Source organism: Arvicanthis niloticus, chromosome 20 (assembly GCF_011762505.2).
Source record: "Arvicanthis niloticus isolate mArvNil1 chromosome 20, mArvNil1.pat.X, whole genome shotgun sequence".
Classification (NCBI taxonomy): domain Eukaryota; kingdom Metazoa; phylum Chordata; class Mammalia; order Rodentia; family Muridae; genus Arvicanthis; species Arvicanthis niloticus.
Window position 1 is genome coordinate 15,703,409 of NC_047677.1, and position 25,115 is coordinate 15,728,523.

Below are 25,115 nucleotides of genomic sequence, written 5' to 3' on the forward strand. Positions count from 1 at the left end.
GCCAGCGGGTAGCCTCTAACATGCTCTGGGGCTTGGAACAGGTCGAGTTTGTCATCGAAAAGTGTACTGGCTACACCTGCTTCTCTGGTGGAGGTCTATGCTGCTGCAGGCAGCGTTTGAGGCGGGTGTCACGTGTCGGGGACTCCGGTCTGAGCGCTACCTGTGTGGGAGGGAGGGAAGGGCTGATAGCAGGGTTGGGCCATAATGGCTTCTATCTATAAAGGAGCCTTTCAGCCTCTTGGGGCACCCGACACGTGGTGGGGAGAGAGGTGAGGAAAGGCCTATGATGTAATGATGTCCTGCAGTTGGGCATCCAAAGAGATTGACTCCAGTCCCCTGCTGGGCTGCCCTGGTCTTCAGGGCACCCCAGGTGCATTCCCCTGAAAGCAGCCATAGTCCCACATCACTGGAGCGAAGTCACTCAGCAGTTGCTCTTGCTTGTAGCGTTTATTTCCTTTGCCTACTTGGCTGTCATTGGGAGCTCTGTGGCTTCTGGCTTCTAGGTTTTTAGGTGTGTAGATAAGAACAGCTCATCTTTGTGGAGACCTGCAATAAAGCCTCTGGAAGAGCCTTGCAGATGAAGTGACTTGAAAACAAGTGTCTGGTACTGAAGGGCCTTTGGTGGCTGGTTTACAAGCCCAATGTGTGCTTTGCTACTGTTCCACAAACCTGTCAAATTGCAGATATACAAATGCAGATGCCACAATCGTATATTTGATCTAATTTTATTGATTTCCAAAGGAATGACACATGTATGAGGTTAGGGTTGTTTACAGAAAGACGGGGCTTCTGTTTGGAAGTATTGCTAATGTGAAACTTTGAAAACTGCTTCGAAGCGGTTGGAAAGGCTTTATGTCAGTGCACATTGTCTGGAAGGGGCATGTAGAACCCGGCAAAAATGCGCTTGGGAGTTTGGAATATTTTTCAATAACTTCGCACTTGAAATTAACTCCTACATATTTGAATTTGGTATAGAAGGCTCAACTTTACAAGTTAACATTGGAAAGAGTTGACCTTTCCTAATATATCTGTGCATATATATATATATATAATATACTATATACTATAATGTATGTTAGAATGGGGAGGAGGGAGAAATGGAGGGAAGGAGAGAGAGACAGAGAGAGAGAGAGAGAGAGAGAGAGAGAGAGAAAGTGTGTGTGTGTGTGTGTGTGTAAGTAAGTAAGTCAGAGGCCAACTTTTGGGAGTGGTTTTCTCCTTCCAACAAGCGGCTCCTCAGATCCTTGGGTGTGGTGGTCAGCATCTTCATCCACTAAGCCAGCTCACTAGCCCCTTCTGATTGTTTAGGATTACAAAGTAATTTAATTCCGTAAATAGTGTTTCTTATTATTGTGCTTATAAAAATAACACCAGTATGTTTGTGGTTTTAATTTTTTTTTTTTTTAAAGATTTACTTCTTGAAAGTGGTTACCAAAAGAAGCCACAAGTTGAGTTTGGTCCATATTTTCATAAAGATTTTAGGATTTCAGTAGAACTAAGGGGACACAGTCATATGCGGTCATGTTATAATTGTTTTTGTCTCACATTTTTTTTTCTTTTACTGTTATCTTGTTTCAACTACAGACATGTAAGATATTGCAAATAGAATATCCCAAAGCTTATTGTTTAATTTAGGGCGTATGTTTTATGATTATTTTTTGCTTTAATTTTAAGAGCATGTGTTGTAGAATCGTTTTGTCTTCAAGGATTTGAAGGAATATAATTGAAGTTTTTGTAAGATGACCTTCATCAAAGGAAGCAGTATGCAGGTGCGTCCAGGGCGTTAATGATGGGGAGAGGAGGCCCTTTGAACACGAGGGAGGCCGCAGGCCAGCGGGTTGATGCACTGGCTAATGCCAGCCTTTCTTGTCTGCTGATTAGTGGGGCTGGAAGCCGAGGTAAGGGTGAGAGGGGACAGGAGCTAACGCGACCCATGCCTGTGCATCTGAGTTTAGGCACTGACTCCTTGCTGCGTGGCCATTGGGGAAACCTGTGCTTCACAGCCACAGTACTTTCATTGTGAGTTATACCTTAGGGTTCTTAGCCTCTAAAAATGTCTAGAATTCAGGTTAACCTGCAGACGTTTGCACACAAGGGCAGGAATGCTGAGTCCTAAGATGGACTTTTGTGGCTTTTTGGGTCAGAATGTTATGTGAGTCTATAACCAGAAATATCACATTCAGATTACAGAATAAAGCCAAAGCTTAATGGCAGGCTCCTTTAATCACTGCACTGGGGAGGCAGAGGCAGGTGCAGGCAGTCTCTGGCTTTGAGGCTGGCCTGGTCTACACGGTGAGTTCCAGGACTATATAGTAGAAAGACTGTCTCAAAAAGCCAAAATGATAGAAGTAAAGAATTAGAAAAGAAGCCTTAAAATTGGAATTTAGACCAGACATTTTCAGCATCTTTTGGCTTATTTAGAATTACCCGGGAACAACTAAAAAATACGAATGCTCGGAGAATTTGGTAGAGTTTGGCTCATGTGTGGTTTGCTTTGGTTCCCCAGGTGACCCTAATGTGTAGCGGGAATGCAGCATCTTTCGTTGCTGTAGAGATTAGAGACTTGGTCTCAGGTCCCAGGCAGTACAAGGCTAAGTAGCAGCTACCGTGTACAAGTCTCTGTGCCTTATCACACTGCCTTCTAGAAATCAGTCGTAAAACCTTTTAGCTTTCCTGAGAAGCGCACTCACCTCCCCCTGCCCACCTCCACCCCACCCCCACCCTCAGCCTACAAACACTGGCAGTCACTTAGGCATCAGGAGGACACACAGGAGGGGGAGGTCAAGCAAAGGGGTCATGTTTGGGTAGCTGCAGATTATGTCATCCGACTGTGTGGTTGCTTAGGAAGCCTGAAGTAGCACAGCCGGCAAAAGATAGCATTTTAACAAAAGAGGAAGCCCTTGCTCAGGGCATGCAGTGCTGGGGGTGTGTGTGTGGGGGGTGTTGTGTGTGTGATGGCTATCTTGAAGGTCCCTTACCTCAGGCATTAGAGTGGTGTGAACAACCAGATGTGGTGGTGGTGGGGGTTCCTTTATTCAGATTAAGTTTACTTGGCGTGCACTGTAGTTAATGTAGCATGGGCTCTGTCTGTTTGGGAGGCTCCAGTGACTCCAGGGTTTACCTGGAAGCCCTGTTTATCATTTACTCTGTGTTACAGAGCCCCACACTCACTCACTCCTCATGGGTTGGGGCAGGATGTGCAACAGCCATGGGTTTCTGTGGGGTGCCTACTGTGTGAAGACATCTGCTGCAGCAGAGGGTGAGTCTTCCAAGTCTGAGCCTTTTATAGGAAAGTAGACCTTGATTGCTGCAAGGTAAAAAGAAAAGAGAGTTGAGCAGCCCATGGTACTTCCTGGAAGGAACCCTGGGGAGACTTCAATATACTGTGTTAAGAAAATGTTATTTTAAAGGCAACTTGTTTGCAAATTTCATTTTAAATTTCAGAATGACGCAGCTGTAATCCCACATTGGTTTGCACTTTGATCTTTGTTCCCTTCCAACACCAGAAAGGCCAGTTACAGTTGTGTGTGAAGAATCTGTCTTCTGCCTGGCCTTCATTGTTTCGTAATTTCCTCCCGCAGCCTGTCTTTGTCAGTGATTCTCAGTAACACACTTCCTCTTTCTCCTGTCCCACTGCCTGCACTGTGGACTGCTTTCCTCTTTTGCAAAGCTGTGTCATTGACCTATGAAGTGAAGAAATTGGACCTTTTAGACTTTGATCTTTGAACCCCATGTAACAGAAAGACTCTTCAGAACGAAGTTAAGTGTGTGTTTTCATGTGTTTATCTCCTCAGAAAACGAAACTATAACATGCTTATTTTTAGACTTCAGGAGGGTTCTATTTTAAGGAAAGGATACCATAGAACATGTTGAAGATAAACTTTTTAGTGTTCTGCTTTTGATTCATATATAAACATACCAGATAGTTTATCTGAATGATAATGGAAAAGGCCTTGTCTACTAAAAAGAGTCTTTTACTTGGACTGAAAAAAAACTTAGTAGACCTTCACCCAAACTTGATGATAATACAGAGATAAGCCTAGTAGGTCCTTGATAAGAGTTCACCTCTTATCCTGCTGTTGTCTCAGAGTTCGGATTTCTAGGGCTGGAGAGAAAGTGGAATTTATTTTGTTGTAATATCTTTCTTTGGGAGACAAATTTGATCCTCTTCTTGACTAATTGATTTCTTTTATATGTCACACATTGAGGACTCAAGACCAATTTGCCTATGGGTGCTATAGAAAGAATTGAGGAGCAGACATACAAAGTGTCTTGATACCCACTGACGTTCCTGCGTGGTCGGAAGTGAATTGAAGGCGGTACAGTGAAAATCCTCTGCATCCACTTCCATCAGCTCCTGTGTTGCTTAAAAGCACACTGTACACGGGGTATTCTGCTCAGCTCCAGGGATACGATGGTAGTATATGTCAGAAAATTCTAGTTCACTGGAGTTTAAATTCCAGAAGGCAGAGAGACAGGCTGCTAACAGGAAAGCCGTTTTGTGAATGTGTTCTTATTGTTCACCCTTGGCATCTTGTACGTGTGTCTTTCTGTTTTCCTCAGTGCCTCACCTCTGCTGAGAGGCTATTGCAGATGGCAAACTCAAACTTGGCATTGTTCTTGGGCTAGAGCTGTCCTTTGGCTGTCTGCAGATCATGCTGAGCTCGCTAGACAGACAGAAGGACTCCGTGGCGTGAGGCCTAGATTTCCCAGAGTCCACCTGCATCCTTGCACGGATGTGAGCTCTTCAGTTCTGTTGATGAGGCCTGGTTCAGGGAGGCCAGTCGTCTGGGGGTGTGGAACTGGATAGAGCTGACTCATCTGCACTGCCTTTCACTTAAACTCATAACGAAAAGGGGGTCACACGAGGTCTGTTTCATTTCTTTCTGAAGTACCAGGCCAGGAACACGAGTGACCCGGGTCAGGGTTTCACAGCTTACTGGGGTGTGGTTAAAGTGTGCTCACAGGAGTGCATGGCACCACTGCTGTGGAGAGTGCTGCTAGCCTCCGTGGTTTCCCAGCTGCTTCTGTCAGCGCAGTTTGCTTCCAGTTCTGCAAGCTCCTGCTTCATTTGCTCTCTTTGGCTCCTCCCCTCTCCTCCAAGCTGATTCTCATAGGAGTGGCTTCCCCCACCCCCACCCCCACCCCACAACTCCACTGGAAACTCTGAGCTCACCTTGATGAAGAAGTCCCCTCAGACTACATTGCCCAGCTCCCCCCTTCCCCCGCCCCCCAGTTTCTTTATATCTTCCCGTGACTCTCAGATACTCAGTGTTAGACAATGAGGATCTCCTCTGATACTTGGAGAATTCACTGTGTCCTCAGCCCACGAGGGTGGCTGCCTTCTGAGATTCTTGTTGGGGAAAGTTGAGATGGCGACTCAGGATTTTGAGCTGGTGGGGTGTCCTGGATACTTGCAGGTGTGAGGGTGCCCACAGCCTCAGGCCTCCTGGCTCTGTGTGACATGATGGGTGTGAAGGCGGAGTTTCTTGGGGTGTTGGCTTCTTACTATGAAAGTCCCTGAAAAGTACAGTTTACACCAGAAATGGGAGGAGGTGTGCTGGGTGGCATTTCATTATGGGAGAGGAAATCAGGTCTTCAGCATCAGCAGCCTCTGTCGGAGGGGCAATAACTGAAAGTTTCTTCCCTCTCTCAGAAGAGCAAACCTGGTCAGGGAGTGAGCTTGTTTGTAATTTTCTGTATTGGAGGACATAAGCCTTGGGTGCATAGAAAGCTGTATTTCTACCTCCTGGGAAATATGTCACCTGTGAAAGCAGGGGAGCTAGTAGTCTATCCTTATGGCCAGGCATTGCAGGGCCAGCCTGTAGCTTTTCTGGGTTGCGAGTTTTCTCAATAGGTGAATAGGCAAGAGACAGATAGAAGACCTAAATTGTGATTCCCTCTCTGCCAGAGTCATGTCTCAGACCACTTTCACGTGTCACACACACACACACTCTCACACATACACATACACATACACATACACATACACACACATGCCCCTCCCCAGGAGAACCAAGCAGAATCGTCAGCCTGTGAGGGCTGCACTGAACTGGCCTGGTGGGGAACAGGTCTGGAGGATGGCGCAGCCTAGGCTGGTTTAGAGAACAATGGCTGGTTTGCCCCTCTGATCTTGAGAGCTCTTCTTTTTTTCCTCCTCAGTGCCCAGTGACGATTGTGAGAGATTGCACAGTGAAACAGATACATGTCTCTGGTTGGCCATGGTCCTTCCAGCAGCTGTGCAGTGCTTGGCCCAAGGTGACAAGGCCGGGTTATTTGGGGGATCTGGTCTGGGGGATCCTAGCACTCAATACCAGATGTACTTTGCTCTTGCAGTGAGGAGAGGAGCACGGGGGAGGAAGGGACAGGCAGGCCCTGCTCCCAGACCAACAGCATAGGCATGCTTCTCCCCTGTGAGCCTGTGACAGTCCATGGGATGGTGCTTGGCAGTTCCCAGTGCTTGCTTTGAAGTGTTTTGTTCACTTTTTTGAAGGCCTGTGCATAGGGAGAGTCTATATTATATTTCTGTTTTCCGCCTATATATCTCTTAAAATGGTAATTGAGCTTCTGAAGCCATTGCAAACCTACTTTAAATTCAGAGCCAGCAGAGGGAGTCCACAGGTCTCTAAGCTGATTCGAGTATATCCTCCAGAAAGCTAAGATGTCTTGACTTGATGCAAAAAATTCTGCTATGTGCTTCCATGACTAAATGTCATCTTTTAAAGGTAATTTGAAGTGGAGAGTAGATACTTAAAAGTAACTTTGTTAAAGAAAATCTTAGTTTCCTAAGATCCATGCTCTTGTCCTGTCTAAAATAGTTAAGCGGGAATTTACTTAGTTTCCTAAGTGTCTCACTTTGTGTCCCAGGCTGTCCTTGAACTCACCTACATGTCTGTCTGCTTCTCGCCAAGGATATGATTTTAACTAAAAGTAACTCCCCCCCGCCTTTTGTTCTTTTACATATCCTGATGTTTGTGGGAATAGTTATTTATGTGTAGTACAGATCTCTGGGGAAGTGGTCAGCTGGTCACATGCTTCCCACTCAGGCAGGAGGACCGGAATCTGATGCCCAGAATCCATGGAAGGCTAGCTTGGTAGTCTAGAGGGATGGCATGGCGCTTGCTCTCAAGCTTGAGGATCTGACTTCAGATCCCAGGAAAAGGCCAAAACGTGGTTGCCTGTGTCCATAGAATTGTTAGGAAGAAACAGGATTCCAAGAGCTCCCTGGCCAGCTTAGCGACAAACAGTAAGTTTCTAGTTCAGTGACAGGACAGACCCTGCCTTCAGGCAGTGAGAGCCACAGAAGACAGCTGACCCCTTCCATTGCCCACTGGTGTGTGGTGCACACTGGTGTGTGGAGTTTTTGTCTGTTTCTTTGGTTTTTGTTTTGTGTTCTTATGTTTAGTTAATCCTATAAGGTAAGTAAATCCAAGGACAGGTGGTAGTTAACATCAGTGAAAGGGACTTACTTGGGATTCACACCTAGTCTGACTTGGAGCTCTTGTGCTTTCTGGTTTGCTCTTCTTCCTCCCAGAGTGTGGGTGGGATGTAGTAGTTTAAAAGTTAAACAGTGGCCACTTAGGAGGTTTCTGCATGTTCTTGGCTACGTTTTCTACATAGGTCACCAATGATGCTCACATTGATTCTTCAAAGGATTCTTGACCACGGATCTTTGGAACTGTGCTGACAGCAGCAAATGTCTCTCTGACCTGATGTCTTAGTTACTTTTCTGTTGCTGTGAAGAGACACCATGACCAAAGTGGCCTTTAGTGGGGGCTCACAGAGGGTGAGTCCACAGGCAACATGGCAGGGCATATGGCACCATGCAGGCACGAATCTTGCTGGAGAGCTTGTATCTCAAGACAACTACAAGGCCAAGAGAGAATTAACTGGCAATGGTGTGGACTTTTGAAGCCTCAAAGCCACCCCAGTGACACCGCTAGCAAGGCCACACCTCCAACTCCTTCCCAAACAGTTCCACCAACCAGGAAGCAAGTGTTTAAATATATATGAACTGATTAGAGTTCTTCTCATCCAAACCACCTCAGCTGGTGAGGAGAGGGGGATGGGCCATAATTTAACCCCTTTGCCTGGATATTTTCATGGACTGAAAACTTGAAGGAACCTGTACATGCCTGCTCCTTTAGTGGGAGGAGAAGGAGGCCTGAGACATGGGTTTTAAACCTGCAGATTTAGCAGTTCTGCCTTATGGTTTACTATGGATCACACAGAGACCGTGCTGCTCGGAAACCGAGTGACACCTGAGTGTAGAAATTCTCTGGGCTGGGCTCTCTGATGGACTTCTGCCTCCAGACAACAAGCACGTCTGTGCTTTTGCAGCAGGTATACAGATGACAATGGACCTAAGAAAAAGTAGGTTTCGGGGGGGGGGGGGGGAAACATTTACAAGTTCCTGGCAGAAGTTTGGCTGCCAAATCAGTTTTCATAATTAAAGGCATTAAAAATATTTTTCTGAGGTGGTTGACTCTATGCAGTGCAGTGTTATTAGTGGGTTTAGAAGGCTGCCAAGACAGAGACAGGGATGTTGCATAATGCCCATTGCCAGCCAGGCTAGTGTTTATCTCTCCTGAAGAACCCGCTGCTTTTTTCTTCAAGGTGGTATGTATGGGTGAGAGGTCCCAAGTTCTAGTTTCAGTTGGCCGTAGGACTGTATTAGCCATGTGCTGTTTGAAATCGAATGGGAAGTAAGAAGCTAAGCACCACATGTCATTCTGAACATGTTGGAGAAAACTTGTAGTGGAGATAGGTGAGACAGGTCTGAGGGTTTCCAGTTGATAGGCTGAACCCCTTTGATAAGTGTGAGTGTACAGGTTGGTTCTGCCTGATAACTTGAGTGGCCAGCATGGAGAGAGGGTGGGGTGAAGGGCGGAGGGCAGTTGAGACATCAGGTGGCAGTGCCCATGGTAGCCTTTTAAAAGAGGGTACAATTCTGGGTATAAACCTGATATTTACATAAAATTACATTCGTTAGAACTTGAGAGTCTCCTTGGAAACTGGGGTTGGGATCAAATGGAGGCTGGGGTCTGTCAGCTAGAGTACTTTCCTAGCAGACCAAAAGAAACCAAACAACACCCATAGTGAAGGTATTAATTTAGGCCACTCAAATCTCAGAACTGCTTTTGTCCCTGAAGTAGTTATATTACATTTAAAACTGATACTCTTTCTTAGGAATTATGCAGGTGCTTGCCTTCACTCTGTGTTTCACAGCAAGCTTGCACAGAATGATATTTAAAGCCTCCCGCTTGCCACCATCTCTTGACTTTTCATTTTAATTTTCCTTAATAGTAGTTTATTTAATACCCAGTTATGTTAATTTTCTTTCTTGTTGTAAGAGTTTTTTAAAGCAAAACACTTTGTTCTGGAAGTCTCCATTTGAACTGTTTGGTTTGTGCCTGTGCGTGCATGTATGTGTAAGTGGAACTGTGAGATAGAATCTGACTAACTAGTTCATCTGGCCTGGAGTGAGGCCCTGCTCCCTTGGCCGCCTCTGTGCTGAGATTAGAGGCTTGTACCACCATTCCAGCTGCTGTTTGAACTCTTCATTCCAATAAACTCTTTGGACACATGCATTCACACCGTGAAAACTCCCTAGCCCAAAGGTCACCTTTGCCATCGTCTTTTAGCATTCATAGCTTTAACTAGTCTTATAACTTTAACTAGTCTCACAACTTTAGTCTCATAACTTTAGTCTTATAACTTTAGTCATGGTGGCTCCAAGCCACCGTCCATTCCCAAGCTAAGAGTTTGTTTACTCTCTCAACTTTCATACTTTTCCACTGGATTCTGGTTTTTGTTGTCTTGTTGGTTTTTGTTGTTTTCTCTCCGTTTCCCCGAGTAGTTAGTTCCTTTGGTAACTTGAGCTGTCTCCTCGGTACTGGTTCTTCTGTGTAGCTCCACCAACAGCATTAGTTCACTGTTTATCATCAGTGTATACACTGTACAGGTAAATGCTAGCCCATAGGCTAACACAGATTGAAGCAAGTCATTTTTAAGTAAAATTCGACTAGATTTCTTTAGGAAAAATAAGGAAAAAAAATTAGATTAGCAGCAGTGTTTATGTAATCTGAGAAGCAGGCCCGGAACTGGCCGCTGACGGTTTGAGAGCAGTTAGCAGGTACTGTTGGTGTGGCTTTAGCTCACTCGGGCTCTTAAACTCCAGTAGATAACCTCCTGGGTGAGCTGGTATTCTGTTTCTTGAAATTAGTGTCCTAGATCAAGCCTTCTATCTCCAACCCCATCAATAGAGATGCGTTTACAGCCTCTGTCTGAACAGGTGCGTGTCCTCTGCTGAACTGAATTATCTCAATCAGTCCTGGGGAGTCTTCCCTTTCCAAGAATGATCTTTATTTCAGATGGAAAGGCTCCGTGATTTTGGCTGTATTTTAGGCTTTATGACACATGGTTATTAAGGTAATATTTGGCCCCGGACAAGGGTTAGTAGGTGTTCTTTGACAGGTGGGGAGAGGTTTATTCCAATAATCTCATAAAACCAGATCCTGCTTCCAGTTAAGGGACACAGTTATGAATTCAAAAATTTGTCTATGTTTCTTTAGAGAAAAAAAAAAAATCAGGCACATTATTTGTGTAACCTGGAGAAGCAAGCCTGAGTGACCCACCAGTGTAAGTGGCCTGGGGCCGATGGTGGAGCAGCCTGCAGCAGATGTGGTCCTGTGCTGGCTCAGTTGTACCCATCCCAAGTCAGTGAGGCTCTATGTGTTGAATACCTTGTGTTAGCAGATATTGGCTACTCAATACCAATATGGTACTCAGTACTGTTAGCTACTCACATAGGTTAAAAATGATTACCAAGTGAATTTCTTAAATAAAATATTGCAATTCTCATTTGAAGATTTAAAGATCTCATTTAAAGATACCTTTATTCTATAACCAAATTTCAATTGATCAACCTGTTTTAGCTTTTCATGCAGTAAAAATATGCCTAGGATTTTGTTTGTTATTGATCTTGGTTTTTGGAGACAGGGTCTAACTCTGTATTGGGCTGGTCTTGAAATTGCTGGAAATCCTCCTGTTTCAGCTTTCCGAGTGCTCGAAATCAGGCATGACTATACCTGGGGCATTCCCTGTGGGCTTCCAGGAGCTGCTGTATGGCCCCTAAAGTCTTTGCTCTACCCACTGACCTGGTGTCTTGTTCTTGGGGTCAGGTTATTTTCTGCTCATAGATCTGCCTCCAGTAGGATCATGGAGCTGACAGAAGATGTTTGCTTGTCTGTTATCTCCAGTGCATCTTTACTGCTCAAGAAGAAAAAAAAATGTTCTTTTTATTGTTGCACCATGTAGTTTGACAGCTTTGGAAAATCCAGTTTCTCAGAGCATTGCTGGATGATCATTTGAACTACCAAATGTTTCCAGAGTTTTAAAATCTATCTTCCTCCCTCCAGCCCCCCCTTAAGAAACAGAAATCACTTTATTTTGCTGAGGGAGAAATTTTATTGTTCTAGCACATGGTTTCAAGGTTGAACCTTTAGATAATTTGCAAAAAGTTCAAGCTCCTTTGTCTCTAGTTTGTGACTATTAGCTCTCTGGGGAAAAGTACACCTTGTTATAAAAGGGTTTCCTGATAGGCCCTTGGACTGCTACCAAGCCTTTGGCAAATGAGGGCACACTCTAACTGTGTTTTAGAATCATCCGGAGAGCCTTAAAAATGCCAATGCCCACATTCTACTTAAGACAGGGTGGGGTCCCCAAGTGTGGGGCTCAGTAGCCATATTTTTTTTTTAGCTTCTCAAATGGCTATAATATGTAGCCATGGTTGAGAACCATGGACTTAGAGAAGAGAGAGATGTTGTCTGAGGAAGTAATTAACTATTTGGGTAATGACTTTTGGATGCCTTTTACACTCCTTCTCTGTGGGAAGATTACAAGGCAGAGAGTTGTCTCCCCTGTTGTGCCCCTGACTCCCCAACCCCAGCTCTGAATGAAAAGGAATGTGGTTGCGTTGGAGCTAAGGCACTTGAAAGAGAGCATCATTCCTTAACAAGCTACATTTAGTAAGTCTTGTCTTTCTTTTGTATAATCGTAAGTGGTTTATTTAAAGTCCCCGCCTCCCACTTCTTTTTCCTTGTCTCTATTGGACCCTACTTAACTTTGTTTGAAGTCTGTAGGACTTGTAAGAAGAGACTGTACTGTTAGGAAACATTGTATAAGACTTGAAAACTGAGACACATTAACTTGTTTCTTTTGAGAGCCTACTGTTGTGTATACTGTGTCCACCACACTCTGTCCCTGAGCTGCTACTGACTGTCATAGTGTGGTTTTCAGACCAACCATGCTGACATCACATAGGCACATGTTTGGACTTCAAATCCTCAGACCCATCCCAGACATGCTAAGTCAGACATTCTGGACAGCTGTCGGTTTCAGCAAGCTCTCTGACGATATTGCTGCAAGCTGAGGTTTCAGAACTGGGCTTTAAAAGACATTATTATAAATTTTTAAGATTTACTTATGAGCTTTACTTGCATGCCTGTATGTGTATGTACCATGTGCCAGGAGAGTGCCAGGTACCCTGCACCTAGAGCTATAGATGGTTATGAGCTGCCATGTGGGTTCTGGGAATTGAAACTAGGTCCTCTGGAGGAGCAGCCAGCTTTGTTAACTGCTGAACCATTTCTTCAACCCCAGAAACAGTCTTCTAAAGTTATTTGCTAAGTGTGTGGAATTCTTGTGATGATTTAAAAAGTCAGAATCATAACTCTTATGCCACCTTGGTTTCTGGATCCTGACATAGGGAAAAATGAACAGACATCTTGTGATGGGGTCTGTTGAATGTAGCAAAGCCGTGTCCCCTTGAGGATTGTAGACCAGTCTCTCTCTCCCTATAGCTTTCTGCAAAAGGCAGGGGCCAATCTCCTTCCAAGCCAACAGACGGGAACAAAAGCCCCTAGTCAGTTGTATAAAGAAAACCAGTGTTCATCCTGAGATATATAATGTTTTCAAAGGCCTTGTATTTCCATGAGATTCTGGTTGTTTAATGATCTTCCTGTTTTGTTTTTGTTTCTTTTTTTTTTTTTTTTTCCTTTGCCTTTGGGGAACATCCCCAGTCTCAAGACCAGCGTGAAGCCGGGGAGTAGCCTCTGACTCATCCCCAGACAGACTCGAGATGTGTGGGAGAAAGATAAGATTAAAATGTGCTGGGTGTAATCAGGGAGAGAGGGGCAGCTCTGGCACTGAAGACAGGAGTAAGCAGGTGGCATCTGTCTTGGCTCACTATCCTAAATGGTGCTGGCCTACTTCACCCCAAGGTGAAGCCAGGGGTGGATGGAATTATTGCTGCTTGCCAGTTTCATTGCATTTGTAGTCCATTAAGCAGCATCTCGTCATCAGCCATGTCAGACCCAGCTGGGCTGAGTAGTGAGAGCAGTGGGCTGGCCAGGACCTCTTAGCTGCTGCTTCAGACTATTACATGGCATTCATAAACAGTCATATTTGCTACATTGTGGGGGAACTACCCATATTAGTTTAGACTATAAGCCTTATTTTAGTAGCATACCAGGTTGTAGTTCTGAGGATGTGGCTTGAATCCTGAGCTCCCAGAGGACTTTGTGCTGGGCTTTCTAAGGGGGTGGGAAGGGCTGGAAGATCAGTCTTCTTCATCAAGGTTCTTGAGAGGGTCAAGAAGATAGCTTGAAGTGTTGGGCACCATCAGAAGGGACAGGCAACAGCAAATTTTTTTTTTTTTTTTTTTTTTTTTTTTTTTAGTCTGAGGACAGAATTTAGGAGTCTTTAGTAGTATGATAGGAATATTGCTGGCAACAGTTACACCTGAACTCTAGGAGAGTCATAGGGACCTGGAAAGATGAGAAGTGAATTGGATGCAGCTGATGAGAACTTGAGTTGTTTCCTTCCAAAGCCATTGCTGCTCTCAGATGAAATGTGTAAACATGGCTTCCATTTGGTTTCTAAAAACACAGGCCTCTGTTGGCATGTTTTGAGAACAAGAAAGCAGTATGTTTTGAAAGGTTCTGGCACCAAGGATTCGTTTGCTGTGGAATTAGGTTCCTTCAAAAATACCCAGGCTCATAGACTGCCTGCCTAGCAGCAGTGTAGAACGGTCGCCTCTATCCCAGCATCCCAGTGGGACCCTGAGACCCTGAACTTACCTGCAGGTAGATGGCAGTGAATGAAATTATGTCCACATTCCTTTTTGTCAGTGGCCTCAGTGGAAGGTCCTCAAATCCCTGTGTCTACAGGTTTTAGAGAGTCGTAGGTGAGAGCTTTTTTCTCCTACTGAAAGGGGAGAGGGTGTAACACCATTATAAACCTTAGTTCTGAGTTGTGAATGCGTGTGAGTGTGCAGTCAGTGTGAGTGCAGTCAGTGAGTGGGTGCAGGGGGGGAGTCAGTGAGTGGGTGTGAGTGTGCAAGTCAGTGAGTGTGTGTGAAGTCAGTGAGTGTGTGTGCAGTCAGTGTGAGTGTAGTCAGTGAGTGTGTGTGCAGTGAGCAGGTGTGAGTGTGCAGTCAAAGCCTTTTGGTTTATCCATCATCTCCACGACTGAAACTGTTACGGAACACTTTGTAGTGTGCCTGCGGAGTTTAGCTGTTCTTCCAGACCAGGCGTGAGGAATGGTAGGGAAGTGAGCAAGAGACAGTTGGAGATAGGATACCAGCACTGTCTTTTCTTCTTTGACAGAACTCCAAAGTCAGTAATTCATCTAAGCCTCAGATTTTCATTTTTAACTTGGTCTGACGATAACTGCCTGAGATCAGTGGGTGATCTTTTCTAATATAATTCTTAATCTGGTTCAGAAGAGAGGGAGGGAGTTTGTGCGATTTGCTGGGATGGAGACAAATGTTCTCACTCTGCTCATCACTCGCAGAGGTCTGGAGTGTTTGGGTATAGACAAGTGTCCACATGGAACACAAAAGCCTTCTCAGACTTGTAATTTGGTGATAGGAGGTTGATTATTCTTAGGAGTGGCACTCTCCGATGTGGCCATTTTCCTCGAGGCTGCAGTGCAAATGTCATGATGTAAGAAGAGTGGCCTGCTCGCCTTTGCAGGTTTGGAAATGGGATGCAGAGATACTTTTACTCCAGATTGCATCAAAACTTTGGGTGACCTCTTCCACTTTCCTTCCTCTCCATTCATTTCTCTGTCTCCTCCTCTTTGCCTTTCCCCTGCTCTCCCCCCCCCCCCCCCGCCTCCATGCCCACCTGTAGGAGAGGCCAGTGTACCATATTTTAGTGACTAGACACACAGTACAAAAGGCATTGAGACATTTAGAGTCCCTAGATCTAGCCACAGTAAACCCTGTTGAACGATGGGGGGGGGGGGGGGAAGGCCAAGGTCACCACACTGCACACAAGTCTAGGGACATGGAAGATGACCCAGTACAAATTCCGTGGCAGAGGCCGAAGGGATGTTGTGTGACTTTAACAAATTATGAGGGGATTGCTAATATTGGGGGTGTAGGAGTTGAATAGTTACACACTTTTCCCCAAGAACATTATCAGACAGTGTGTGTGGACTCAGTGCTGGTATTGATGGCTCCATTTTGCAATTAAAGTGCAGGTTGGACTTTCAGCCTCAGTGTGGCATCATGGAGCCTAGGGGGAGTGTGACCCACTGCACCGCTCCCAGACTGGCAAGAAGAGGAAGCTAAGTTGTGTTGTGGTTTGGAATAAATAATAATTGTAAGGTCTTATTTCAGAATTACCTTTCAAGGAGTTCAGAGTTATGAGTCATTTCTTTTTTGTCAAAATGGAGAAAGAGTTCTTTCTACAAACTAGATCTCACAAAGTCCTTGGTGCTTTTTAGCAGATGTTGAAATAAGAGGAAGGAACTGGGGAACTGTTTGCTCCGTCTTTCCCCTCTTCCTATCCTCCTTGGGATAGGAGCTTCAGCTTGCTGCCAACACTTTGTTAAAAGAACATGCTTGGCATTTAACAATTATATGGGGGCAAAGAAAATTTGCAAGTCCTTCTTCTAATGCTGTCAGGAGAAAGGAGAAATCAACCTTTTCCCTGTTGGGTAAGCAACAAGGGGAGCAGGCGCCTCCTTTCTACCCATAACTCATGGTGGCATCTTCTGAAGATGGTCCTGGGTGTCTTCTTTCCTGAGGGGAGCAGCCCCACAGCTTGAGTGCCTGCTGGGAAAGGTGAAGGTTGCACCAGGCAGTCAGGTTTAATAGGAGCTCCCGCCTGCAGAGCCTTGTATCTAGTTAACAGGAACTCAGAACCATCTTCTTTGTCAGCCACAGACTAGTAATATTTTTAGAAGTGGTTGGATTTTTTAAAATAAAAATTATGTGCTGCTTGTATGTAAAACAGGGACGTCCTAAATATGTAAGACAGAATAAACAGCCATTTGTGGAGTAAGGCCTCCATCCCGCTTAGGTTAGCTTCATCCCGTTGTGTCTCTGTGGAAGTGAGTTAGCAGTGGGTTTGTTAGTTTTTTTGAGGACGTAGTTTTAGGGCAGATTTGGTGTTTTGCTTTCTTCTGATACCTGTACAAGGAAGGGAAGCCCAACCTGACCCGGAAAGGTGCGCATTTGGCTGCCCTATCTTTCAGCTGGCTATCCAGGCCAGGGTTAGATGTGACAGCTCAGACCATTCCCCTGACTCTCAGGGCACACACTTGTATTCCTGACATTCCCATTCTTCTCAAGGGACCCCAGTTTCCAGGAGGTCTGTCCTGAGAAGCAAATGATGCTAAATTCATGATGAAAACCCCGAGCTGTGACATGGTGCCATCAGCTTACCCTCCCAACCTTCATTAGGAAATCCAAGTCCAGAGATGTGAAGACCTTACTTGTAGCCACACAGTGAGGCTGCTCTCAACTCTTAACAATCAGGTGGGCACCAACATTTTTATTTATTTATTCGAGACAGTTCTTCACCACATGCCATGGTCTTGCGACAGCCTGCCTGTCTCATGAAGATGTGTAACATCTGTCAGGACACCATTCTCACTGAAGACACCGCCACCCTGTATCCTAGAAGAACAAGACTATTTTACTGTGCCCAGTGTGGAGGCATTGCATAAGATGTGCCCCAGGGAGGCTTTGTCCTGGTGGCCCAAGTGCTAGCGTCAGACCTGTTAGACCCTCAGGATTCCTTGCCTGGTGTTAGTATGGTCAGGATGCTGACTGAAAGCATTCCTGAGTGAGACGTTGGCAAGAGTACCTGTTCCGGAGGTGTGGGCACAGTGACTTGGATTAATGTCTGCTCTGCCACAGAGGAGGTCTTCAGTTCCTTCAGTCTCACTTCCGGGCAGCCTAGAGCGTAAATATTTGGGGGAAACTTGGTTATCTTTGGGAATTTGGTCTCCCAGCAATGATTTTCTATAACTCTTGAAGCCTGATAGATACTGCTGAGCTCTCGTTAGACATTGGAGCAGTTGGACTTTTTCTGAACTGAGAGATCTCTTTTGCTTGGCCCTGCGAGCCTCAGCGCCACTCTGGACACTTGATGTCAGCAGGCATTTCGGCCTTGACGGTGGTTATTAAGAGGCTTGTGGCAAACAAGATGCCTAATGAATTAAATCTATGGATGCTTGAAAGGCACAGTGACAGTACATCAGATCGTGCGGGTTTAACGCCTGTGAAGAGCTTTGTCAGTCACAGACGCTGAATGTTCTGGTCCCTCGGTAGTGGCTGGTGCATTGCCAATGATTTCTGTAGCCTGACTCAGGTCAAAACCTAAAGCCAAGGGAAAGTATCCATGTTCAGGGTTCTCATGAGTTGTGAGGATTTGGCATCTGTCTGCTTATTTCCACTAACATGCAGCAAGATGTGGAATGTCCACCTCAGAAAGCTGTGCGGAGGGCTGGTGAGATGGCTCAGTGGTTAAGAGCACTGGCTGCTCTTCCGGAGGTCATGAGTTCAAATCCCTGCAACCACATGGTGGCTCACAACCATCTGTAATGAGATCTGATGCCCTCTTATGGGGTGTCTGAAGACATCAACAGTGTACTTACATATAATAAATAAATAAATAAATAAATAAATATTGTTTAAAAAAAAAAAAAAGAAAGAAAGCTGTGCGGACTCAGAAACAGGCAATCCTTGTTTTTCCCTTCTAGAGATGGAGCCTCACTATGTTGCCCAAACTGTCCTTAATGTCCTGTATCCAAGTGATGTTCACCTCAGCCTCCTGAGTAGCTGGAGCCACTTCGTTCAGCTTTGCTATTTTATTATTTTATCTATTTATTTATTTATTTATATCCAGAGTTTCACTATGTACCCCTGGCTGGCATGGAACTCACTAAATGTAGTTAGCCTTAAACTCACAGAGATCTTCTGCCTGCCTTAGCTTCTCGAGTGCATTCTGACTAGTTCAGTCTGAATGGCCAGTCTGAACACACGGTGTTCCCTGGGAGATGGCTCTCACTCTCTCTGGCTAGAAAGAAGGGCAGCTGAGTTTTGTTTCCACTGTGCTGTGCCTCATTGCCTTCGTTATTTTACGATTTCCAGCAACACAGTAGTGTTTTTCTTTTTTTGATGAGAGTGTTACAGTAGTCAAAAACTTCTCTCAGAGCCTTTACAACACCCAAAGAAAAACAGTAGAGAACATTACCTGCTCGGTTTCTGGGGTACCGGGGCCTGGGTGTTGCCCTCCCCTCATTTTGGTTCTGTTATTTGTTTGTATAACCATGAACGAATACTGAGTCTGCTTTCTTAAATGAGCTAACCTGCCCATCTAACAGATGGTTGATGAGGTCAATCAAGGGCTGGAAGGTGTATTGCGAGCACCAGGCACTTTGTAGTATGTGGGGAATTTCACCTGTAGTCTTACTGTCTGAAAACTTGTATTCATCAGGATACAGAGCCAGTTTTGGGTGATCCTGAGTCCAGTGTATGTGTAGAATGGTTTAGGTTTCCATCTCGCTGGAACCTAAGAGGCTGTAGACTAGAAGAAGACTGATAGCTGTCTGGAGAACCCTGGCCACCCGCAGAAGCCCTCTAACAGGAAGCAGAAGGTGCGGGTCTTGAAGCACGTTCCCTGTACAGAGTCCCTAAGCCAGACCCATTCAAAGTGAGAAGTTGGGTCCCTAATCTGTGTTGTGGTTCTTATTTGGCAGTTGTCTTTGCCAGAATATCCAAAACCCTGAAGAATCTTGGCTAGCTTACTGTCTCAGCTTTTGGAGAACATGTTTCCCGGTTAGGGTTTACATTCTGCTGAAAACCCTTGCAATCCAAAGCCTCTAAGGTCTCAAAATAACCTAGTGCAGGGGTTTCAGGCCACTTGACCTGTGCACGTGTGCACAGTGCTGTTGAGAGCCCAGGTGGCATGGGGTCATTGTTCCTCTTCTGCAAGAGACTGTCTGCACCCCTCTTGGCACTTGAGCAGAGAGAGGCTAGCTCCTTTCCCCGAGACAGTCAGGAGCCTCTCGAGGTGTGCCCTGTGCACTTCTCCATTCACAGATGTCTTTCTGCCTCCCATTAGAGGCTTAGAGGCTATTCAGGGCACATTAAGAAAAGCTATCATTGTTATTCTGTTAGCCTGCAGCCTCTCTGGTTTTAGTCAGATGAAAATCCACTTTAAATACACATTGAACTCAGTATCATCTAAACTTCAGAGGCTTCTGCAGAGAGGGGATGTGTTAGCCCTGCCTCAGTGCCTTTCCTGTGGCTCTTTCCCTCAGGTGTCCTTCCAGGGGGTGTGGCAGAAAAATGGAGGACAAGTCTGGTTTTCATCTCATCCCCTCCCCATTTTCTTAGCAGCTTGTTGAAAACGTTGAAGAGCCATTCCTGTGTGGGCTCATCCTGTGGAAACGCAAAGAGCCCTTTTCCAAGGTGCTGCCCAGTTAAAACTTAATTTGCTGCTGCTGCTGCTGTTGCTGCTGCTTTATGCCACATGGCAACTTGGAAAGAAGCTGAGAGCTAAGGACTGTATAGTCTGTAAGAGGTGCTGGAGTTAGGTTAACTTTGTCAGTAACAAACGGGATCTGCTTTGAACTTTATTCTAACTGCCTCTGAGTGAGAGCCGCAGTGTGGCTTTCTCTTACTGAGGCTTTCCCTTAATACATCTTAAGGAAAACGTTGACGTAAGAGATGCAGCTCTCATATTGGGAACTTGATTCCAGTCTAAGGTGGTGATCCAGTCCATTTGAGCATTCCTCTGTGGTTTACATACTTGTGTTATAATTCCTCTTCTGGCGTCCCATGATGTGATTGAGTGTGTATAGATTCAGATATCAGTGCCTGAGTCTTTACAGGGAAGCAGTATGGCTCAGGAGGAGTCTGCCGATACAGAGGAACTAGGAGAGTTTGGGAGAAGACTAAAGCTTTTGGGGGTGGGGGTGGGGGATGGAAAGGGATGCCAGGGTGACTGGGGTGTGGTGGCACCCAGCATCAGCACTGGCACTCAGTAGGGCCACAGTAGGTGACAAGACCCTGACTGTGATGTAGGAGGCATCCAGAAAATGGCCCAGGAGCCAGTGTGGGTTCGAACTTCATTTCTTATTCACAAGAAATAACAAGCACTCTCCTTACAGTAGCCCTGGAGGTTAGTAGTTTCTTTTTACTAAGTTTTTATTATTATTATTAATTAATCTATTTATTTACATTCCAAATCTTTCCCCCCTTTCCTGGTCCCCCCTCACAGAGTTCTTCCCCCATATCTCCTCCCCTTTCCCTTTGAGAGGGATCCCACCCCCCCACCCCCCAACCCACCCCCCCACCCCCCAACCCACCCCCCCACCCCCCAACCCACCCCCACCCCAGCATCTCACTCCCTGGGGCATTAAGTCTCTACAGGATTAGGCACATCCTTTCCCACTGAGGCCAGACAAGGCCGTCCTCTGCTATGTATGTGCCCGGGCCTCACACCAGTCCGTGTATGCTCTTTGGTTGGTGGCTCAGTCTTGGGGGAGCTCCCAGGGGTCTAATAGTTTCTTTTGTAATTGCTGAAGAAACTGAGGCCAGGAGCTGGATCTTGTCCATGCTTGGATTGGTTGGTATTTGGTGGGTCTTTGGCCAGACTCACCCAGCTTGTAAATGGTATATGACTGTAGAACCAGCAGTGTCTTCCCTGCACTTCGTGATGTTTCTACTTATTTAGGGCAGGAAGGGACGCTAGGTGACAGGAGGGTCTAGGCAAGAGCTGGTTCCAGGGTGTTCACTGAGGGAAGTCAGATACAGGGCTGGGTGAGAGTGGGTGTTAGGTAGCTATTCACAGCTCTGTGGACCTGCTACCTATGCTGCAGATGCTTGCAAAGTATGAATTTGTATGTAAATGCATGCGGGGTTGTGCGCGCGCTCGCACACACACACACACACACACACACACACAGGTGTGGGGTTGCGGGGAGAAAAGGAGACTTGTCCATTTGCTTTCTGTGTGAGGGCTGAGCTCACTAAGGCATAGATAGGGCCATGGTTTTTCTTCTCTCCGGTTTAGACTAGAATGTGTTTGTGCAGGCCGACAGACATTGTTTAAAGTTGTGTGCTGGCCTGCTTTTGCGTTGTCATCAGAAGGAGTTGATGAAGTGTTCAAGGTTATCTGTACTTAGTTGACTGGCTGATAGGACATTTGGTTCTAGAACCTGCAACTTTTCTTTTGCCCATCTGTGTTGGATTGTTAGACGTGTGACAATGTTTTTATGGAAAGTTCAGGATTCCTGCACTTTGAGGTGGCTCAGACCAGTGCTTCTAGACTCCCAGCATTGAGGGTGCATGCAGAAGGCGCCCACTCCATTCTTTTTCCTCCTCCAGCCTTTTCTCAGTATAGCTGTCCTTTCTAATGTCTGCTGTTACAGTGAGGCAGAGGAGATAGCTCATAATTTAAGATTTTTAAGCTACATTAACAGAGAGAAAGGCCCTAAACCACCACAGTCGCTCACCAATTGCTTTGCTATGACCTCACTTAATAATGCATTGTGTTGTTTGTAAACTGATAAATTCAATAAAGGCAAATATTATGTGTCCTCTAAAGCAAGTTATTTTAAACCATTAATATTCATTTTTATAGCCTATCTGGTGGCTCATGTCTCTTACGCAGCACTCAGAAGATTGAGGCAGAAGTTTTTTAAGTTCAAAAGCAGCTTGGGCTGTAGTTTCCAGTCAGTTAGTCTAGGCTATAGTGTGAGGCTTGATCTCAAAAGAATTCATTTTGCAAATTTCTCAGCACTTGGCTTGTTCTTTTGCTACTTTGTTGATTTGTTTGCATTGACTGGATATAGGTGGTTTTACATTAAAAAAAATTAAGATTTACAAAAAGATAAATTGAGGGTGTTGAACAATCAATGAGCTGCTACGTTTTATAATTTTTAACAAATGGGTTATTTTACTATTTCAGACATTCAATTGTGGATAACTTTACAAGCATGCATTTGTTATATAAAATGAACCATGTGCCTATATGCAGACATGTCTTCTTTCTTCTCTCTGGTCAGTTCTGCTTCTTTTATAGTCCCTGGTTTTTTTCCCCCTTTAAAAAAGAAAAAGCAGAGGCTAAGATGGAGCTTTACCTGTAAAAAGGACCACAGAGCACAATGCTTGCAAGGGCCTGCTGCCTGGGAACAGCAGGCTGTACTGTGGGGCGCTCACATTCACCAGAGTAGGTGGAGAGATCAGGGCCTCAGCTTGGCTAGGCCTTGCCCTAACACCAGGGCCTCAGGAGGGTGGCTGGGCTTAGCTGGGGCCTTCTGGTGTGCTGGGATTATTTTCTGAAGTTCAGGGCTAGAGGAGGAAGGTAAACAGCCTGGCTACTCCTCTGCTCACTATAGTGTCTTCTAACTTAGATGTAGAAAAGAGTAAAGGAATACTTAATACTTTTGCTGGACAGTGATAAGGCACCTCAGTCCCTTAATGTTTATTATGTGAACAGATTGCTGTGGACTTTACAGTAGCACGTGTGTACTGCGAGTTCCTCAAGGCCTTTGCTCCGAGCCTTTCCTTGGGTCTGCTTTGAGTTGGGGAGGATGAGCGGGGGTTCACCGTAAATCTGATCTGAGGAGAAATGGATGGCTCCGTGAGTCCACGGGGGCCCAGCCCACAAGTAGCTCTTTCCTCTGATCCAGTTTTATTTCAGAAAATGATTGTTTTTGAATTTTTTTTTTTTAAAAAGCCAGCTAAATGACAGAGAGAAATATAGGCTGTACTCTTTGTAATTTTTCTTGGTCACAGGCAGCCCACAGCTAAGAGCTTGGTGATCTAAGCAAGCTCGGATTGCATGGGTTCTGGAGTCTTGTCCAGGCCAGGCTTTGGCTGCCCTGGGCTCCACAGACACAGGCATGACCTGGATCTTTGTTTACTTCCTCTCCAAGTGCTGGGGACATTCAGTTCTAAGAAGGACTGTGTGCTTGCACAAACACTCCTGCCAGCCTCTCAGGCCTTGGCTCCCGCCTGTCTTGGAAAGCGCAACATCCCTCAGGCAGGCCTTTGCTCTTAGAGTGCACGCTGCAGGATTCCAGTCCAGGCTTGCAAGCTTCTCCCTGCCTCTGGTCCAGGCTAGAACCTCAGCTAGAGCTGCCATTAACTTGAGGAGCTGAGGAGGATTCAGGCATGGGTTGTTGCTCCTCAGTGTGGACTTCTGTGCTAACATCTGGAAAGCAGGACTTTCCTTATGTGCCGGGTGGCCTCCTCCGAGCTCCGAGGTAGAGCCTCCCAGTTGCTGGTATTGGTGGAGTTTCAGAATGATTCCTTTTAGTTTCATGATTAAAACAAAAGTATTGCCTGTTGTCAGGATAATACTGCAAAAGCAAGCAGGAGTTTTTGTTTTGTTTTTTAAACTTTTAATCCTCTGTTGTGTTGTTGGCCTTATGAGCTTCAGACTTAATCATGTTCTGTATAGTGCTGTAAGCCTTACTATTAGTGTGCATACAGAATGGGCATATAGGTACACAGAGTTACTATGAAGGCAGGGACTGATTATCAGGATTTAATCTAAATTCTGTTTAAAGGAATAATAACCACACTTGGGGAAAGGAAAGAAGTAAATTTATTTAGAGAATGCAACAACGAAGAATTACGAGAGGAATGGAGAAACACTTTGTGAGCTGTGTGGCTCACAGGTTCAGTCATGGTTCAGAACCCCTACAGCTTTTCTCAGTTTGGCGTGGGGACTTGTGGCTCATTTATAAATGTCATGTTGCCGAGTTCAGACTGCTGGGATCCTTGGGACTCACCCTAGCTCAGCCTTCCATCGAGGCTGAGAAGCTGTCGTGAGCTCAATGGCAGGAGGCCTTGGGAGCAGAGTGGTCAGGAGTCAGAAGATACTACAGCTCCCCTTAACTGTTAGAAGGAAGGCCTGCTTCGTATGTTAGGGATGTGGCCGTGGGGAAGATGGAGCCTGGAGTATTAGATTGTGTTATTTCAAAACCTCCGTGTAGCTGGGGTTCATGTTTACAGCCATTAGGGCTCTTTCAAATGAAATTTATTATTTTATTAGTGTTGTAATAATTGCAAATATAATAGCACTTATCATAAAGAATGTTTGGAGAAGAAAAGGAAGAGTCACATTAAGTTAAAGGTGGTCCATTTCCCTTTGAGGGTAGCGGTGCCTGTGTATACAGGCAGCCATCCTAAAACTTAAGTGTCATGTGAGGCATGTGGTGTATCTTTTTCCCTTGGAAATCTTAGAGGTCTTGCATGATATGGCAGTGAGGTTAAACAATCTTTATGTGGCTGTTTATTTTCTTTGCTAGACAGGACTTCTCAGGGCAGTTCTGACTCGAGAACTTCCATTGCATCCTTCTGATGGCAACACAGAAGCCAGTGTGAAATCCCAAATCCAGAGGAGCTAGGCAGAGAGTGAGAGGGCCAAAACCCACACAAAACTGAAACCCCCAAGTTCACTCTGGTCAGGCATGCAAGCAGCACATCAAAATGACGTGGTCACAGTTTCCTTGGGGTTCTTGGGCAGCTTGAAATAGCACCCTGAGTTGGCAGTAAACTAAGCTTTCAGGTTATCAAGGTTTTTCCCCAGGATGGAGCATATGATTCTTTAGGGAGGCAAAGCAAACTTGAGCTATGTTCAGAAGCCCAGGTTTGGACTTGCAGTTATGCAGAAGTACTTCTGACGTCAGCTACCTTGCGATAAAAACAAAATGGTACCCGAATAAACTTTATGTACACCTTCTGAAGCACCGTCTTCATTAAGAAAAGGTTGGGGGACAGTGTGGTACATTAATAT

At 45.4% G+C, this 25,115-nt stretch overlaps 1 protein-coding gene across 2 annotated transcripts in view; it reads left to right on the forward strand.

Annotated features, from left to right (window-relative positions):
- The window catches only part of Foxo3 (forkhead box O3), a 94,683-nt gene that overhangs the window by 2,561 nt on the left and 67,007 nt on the right, over window positions 1–25,115 (forward strand). The window lies entirely within an intron of this gene.